This window comes from Apis dorsata, unplaced genomic scaffold (genome assembly GCF_000469605.1).
Source record: "Apis dorsata unplaced genomic scaffold, Apis dorsata 1.3 scaffold_416, whole genome shotgun sequence".
In the NCBI taxonomy this organism is placed as follows: Eukaryota; Metazoa; Arthropoda; class Insecta; order Hymenoptera; family Apidae; genus Apis; species Apis dorsata.
In genome coordinates, this window is record NW_006263671.1 from 757,164 (window position 1) to 762,697 (window position 5,534).

Sequence of the window (5,534 nt, forward strand, 5' to 3'; positions counted from 1 at the left end):
AGGATATATATTACTGACTCGACCTTTCTACCTTGTCTACATGTATTTCACTCGCTTTATATCTAGGTGTGGCTTATGTATTCCTTTACCTCTGTGAACTATCGCATTTCCGGTATAATCCTTCGTTCGAGAGATTATAACAGTGTTGGACTTAAAATTAACGCTGGATTGAAACTTCTTTCTTGAAATCTATTTTTTTTTTTTTTTTTTAAAGATTGAAATTCGTTTATAATATGTTATTTTATTTTTAAGTAGAAATTTAGTTTCAAAATTAGTAAATATGCATAATATTCGAAAATATTCAACTTTCTCCAGAATTCTAATCGACAAAATCTTTTGCAGGGTAAACGAGAATTTAACGAGTCTGAAGAGAATGTTAAGGTTATGATCATGCATAGTAAAAATTTGTTAAGGTTATGATCATGCATAGTAAAAGTAAAAATTTTAAGGAAAACTGTGCTCTACAAAAGACATCTGCTATATATGTTTAATCGATACGAACAATCGAAGAAGGAGAGACTAGGAGGGAAATCATTTTGGACGTTCTTCGCTTTTGCATAATTTCATGGTTCCTAACCTCGCAACCGACCAAGCGAAAACTAATAACGATGCTCTGGTATAACGCCATTTCTAAATACGCATATACGACTCTGGTAAAGCTTCCTCTGACTAAATGTGACTTTAACGAGCAGCATGAAGAACGGGGAACGACCTGCGCGCGGATTCGGGCGCGGTCAATGCCGTCTAGATGCTTGCTATTACTATCCGGACCGTCTGATATTTTCGTCATGGCCTACTAATACACTCCGCAAATTCTCGCCCTACCACGGGGGTCACTGTTCGAGGATGACGTGGTCAAGGAAATATGCCGATCGTGAGTAGTGTCACTGACCGTGATGGCGAATTTCTTCACTTTTTATTCTTTGAAAACGAGCCAACCGAGAGACTGTTGCATTCTCGGTCCCCTGCTATAGATTCCGTGATATGCTCGGAGAGAAGAATCTATACTATCAGTTTTGAACAATCGGTTGTAAGCAGTTGGTGTTATTATATACAAGTAGTGAAATTCTAGAATAAATTTTTGAAAAGGAAAGACCGTGATTGACAATTGTTTTTTTTTTTTCAGGTTGATTCGTGAACACGTTCTTCAATGTTTACTTAGATGGAACTTCGAATTTTCTAAGTTGAGATGAAGAAAGCAGCGTATACTTGCGATGCGTTTAACGGGTAACCGGGTACATAATGGTCGTGGCTAAATATTCAAACAGTTTGGCCTTCCATATATTCATGACCGTCATCTTCGTGAAGAAAAAGAAAAGGTAGATGGATTTGCATTTGAATGATGGAACGATTTGTGGGACAAGAAGTTTTTTCAATATACTGCTTTCCGGCAGTATACGTGTTGACCATCGACTCTGGCCGCCATTTTTAGGAAAATTGCTTTTAACGTGTTTCACGGCATAAAGGTGCGGTCACGATTTATTCAAAATTACATTGTCTGTAGTTGGAAATTATCCTTTATTATGAAATACTATTAGCATATAGTATTGAGAACGCAATGAAATTAAGTGTTTACGTCATCTTCTTACTTTTAGGATTATGTACAAAAAAACATACAAAAAATTAAAATTTATAGTACTTTTTTTTACTTCAAAAAAGTATTATCTATATCTAGCGAGTTATAGAGATAACGGTTCTAAAGTTAATTTTTTATTTCATAATGAAAAATTCGTTTTCCATTCGCATCTCATCACAACTATCGACATAGTCCTGACATGATGCAATATGAACTATGTATACCCATTTCTCCACGCATCGAGACATTATCTGTTCAACTCATTATCGATAGAATGCCACTTTCGCCCTATTTCGTAAGACCAAGGCATCATTAGTTTTAAGCGCGATAAAATTTTTTGAATTTGGGACATGAAAAAACACAGGGTCATTAGGTCGTTCTGCATCGATAAGATATTACCAACATGGAATATAAGTGCACTGGTTACATAAATGGTACAACGGTGAACGGGATGAGATTTTCATTCCAACGACAAGTTATATTACACGGAGTAGAGGATGTAAATCATTGTTGTAATGGATCGAACGTTCCATTATCACGCAATCGAGATAAGAATTTCTGTCGCAATCACTCGTGTTCATGATACATATTGATAATTAAGTGATCATTATTACATTACTTTTACTTGCGACTACTTTTCCGTTTCTTCAAAATACCATATAATATTTACAACGGGAGTTTATAAGGTAAAAAAAGATACGTAAATGGCCTGTAACGCGAAGCGTTATCATCCTTGAACTCGGTGACGAAGCATTCTGTGCTAACGTGTCGTAAAATACAGCGATACGAGTGTATTAACTACTTTACGTTACTTTCTATGAATAGCGAGTTAATTGAATAGTTACAATACTTAATGATGAATTCGTATATTTGTTGTGAAATGTATCGTTCAAATTGCACTCGATTATGTACATCAAATATAATCATTATCTTTCATTGATTAAAATTCAATTATAACGAGTAAATTGTATTTGTTAAATATAAATATTATGTATCTCCAATAGATAATAATTCATAATTACAGCAAAGAAATTAATTAACAATATACCAGTAGCAATGAACGAATGCAATCATCTTCCCTACTTGTCACCTGCATCATTCACGGGGTGCGTTAAGCCGCATCCCCGCTCCTGCGATATCGCGCAAGCCCCACTCCCCACCATGCTTCCGTCGCTCGGTGGAACGAACGCACTCATACGCACGTCGTCTATCCCCACCACCCGGCGGCACGATGGAAACGCGCATTCGTGACTGGCCGGAGTTCTCGCCAACCTCCGCGCAGCTTAGTTCGCGCCGCTCGTTCCACCAGTTTGGAAGTTCGTTTGTGTCGAGTTGCTTGGCAGTTCGTTTAGTTTCGTGGATGACGATCATTCCGTTGGTGAACGGAGTTACTTTAATCGCGATCGTCGTTCCTAATCGTTTGTTTTCACTTCGTGAATTTTAAGAGTTTATTGAATCCATTATTAAATCCATTCGTGGTCAGAATTCGACGAAGAAACGAGGAATACGCGTCGACGAATGAAGTCAGTTCGCTTGCATCCTCTCGCACATGCGTTGGCGAAAGAGGAAGGAAGTCTACTCTCATTCGCGTCTCTCCATTTGTCCCCACTCTTTTCGGTTCATCAGTTTTTGCTTGGCTTGAAATGCTTTTCTGCATCTTCCGTCATTATATCCTCCTCCTTTATATTCGTTTTCAATCGTGTGCCATGCTTCCGTCTGACAGTGCGGTTTTCGGGCTTGCGCGACACAAAAGTATAATCCTTTCTTATCCTGTGCGATTCTCAGTGATCTGCGAATCTCCTGACAAATCTATTTCTTTGAGCCTTCTCGTTAGCATAAAGGATGGCGGCGACAAGTCATCGTGCACTTTAGTCGAGAGTGCGTCACATCTTATATCTGGAATGGTGCACTGGTCTTCCTCTACGCCCTCTTCGTTTTACTTCCACTAAAGGATCGATCGAAGACCTTGTAAGGATTTGGTGAAGTCGATATCCACGATGATAATCACATATTATTGGAAAAATCTTGAACATTCTGCGCATGGTGAGTGTAAATTTTATTTTAAATTTAAAGCTTTCTATTCATTTTTTTTGCTTACAGATATTAATTTACAATATTTCATTATATTTAAAATATATATATTTATATATATTTAATCATAAAATTTTTACGGTTTCATATATTTTTAAAAAATATAAATTTCATTCTTTAAAAAATCGTTTTGAAACATGATGATTTATCGATAGTCACGTCCTGCCGGAACGATCGTAGGATTATATAACGCGCGTAATTTGAACATGGATACCACGTGCCCACTTGTGTTACTATTTTTACTTCTTTTTATTATTTCTTTTTTTATTCGTTTAAATGTTCAATTAAAATTAAAAATTATTTTTCCTACGATTTAATTATATATTATATTTTTTTTCATATTTTTTAAAATTATATATTATCGGTTAAAACAATTGAGTCGATTCGAACACAAGGAATGTTGAAAGTGGGTAGGCGGGTATCGTTAGACGGACACACCCATTGGTCAAGCTCATCGTCATCCGCATGTTTCGCGTAGTTTAATTAAATTAAACGCTGTAGTGGTTTTCTAAGATCATTCGGTGTCGCTCCATATTTGGCCGCGCGTCTAAGAAGCACATTTTACCCTCGGTGGACTCGTGTTTCGATATTTTTTCCTCTGTTTCTTTCCCTACCAATTATTCGAGCATGATCTGGTCAAGTTATTATTAGATTCGTTTCGGTTGGGATCGGTAGAGTAAGAAGGGGGAACATTATCGAGAGGGCCATGACTGGACTTTGCGTGTCATGCTATTCAATGCGTATCACGAGTTTTTTTAAATAATTTTAAAAATGTATCCTTTATTTTAACATAATACATGATTAAATTTTAAATAACAAAAATTTAAAAAAAAATTAAAATTTCATGAATTCTATTTTGATTAAATGAAACAAATTCCATAAAAAAAAATCTATAAATTGTTGAAAAATTTTAATATTTAAAATAAAATGTTAAATGTATCAAATTATTTCAAACATTACAAATGTAGTAGAATCAAGAGTGTCTCGTCACATGCACGCCCTTGTCCTGCCGGATGAAACGGACGTTCGACACCAGAGTGCGTTGCGTCTTGTATAGCAACGCGTATAATATGCATGTGAACGCGTGTGCGAATAGTCTGGCGCCAGCAGGTGCAGTTAAATATAGCTTATGCAACGGGTATCCTCCTTTCTCTTTCTCTTTTTTCTTTTCTTTATCTCACCCTTTCCTCTATTCTCTTCTTCCCATTTCATAAGAAACCGTATCTGAACAAATAGAAAGAAATAAAAGATATTTTCCACCCTTCGAACGATTCCATGAATTCAGATTATTGAGTTATTGAGAAAGTGTTCTCGCGTGCGCAGCAAATTAATCCAAACACCTTGTTTATATCTAATCGCGTAGAGGAAGTACATATTACGTATTATAATAAGTCGATACTCTATCTTGTTTTCTATGATTACAACAAGAATGGAAAAAAGAACCGTGGAATCGAACGTTCTCGAGTAACATGAGAATAGGATATGATTACACGTATATGTCAACGGACCTTAAAAATGGGCAATTATTTTATATTATTTATATATTTTTGAAACTTATATCATTTTTAAATTATAATACTTCTTTCAATTTATCCTATAATAAATCTTTCAATTTATCCTTTTTTTCTTATTTTTAATGAAAAATGGATTATAATAACTTTCTGTTTCATTTGGTGTCTCGAATATATGAAAATTTATTTATATTCCTGATAGCATCAATTAAATTTAACGATAGCCCATGAAAGTATTTTGTCGTATCGCGGAATAGCGTATCGAGTTTTCGTGTCCCTTTTCTGCGAGCATAGAGAATGTTGTTCCTTCTTAGCTGAACCAGACCAGCCATCTTTAAGAAAAAAAAAAAAAAAAA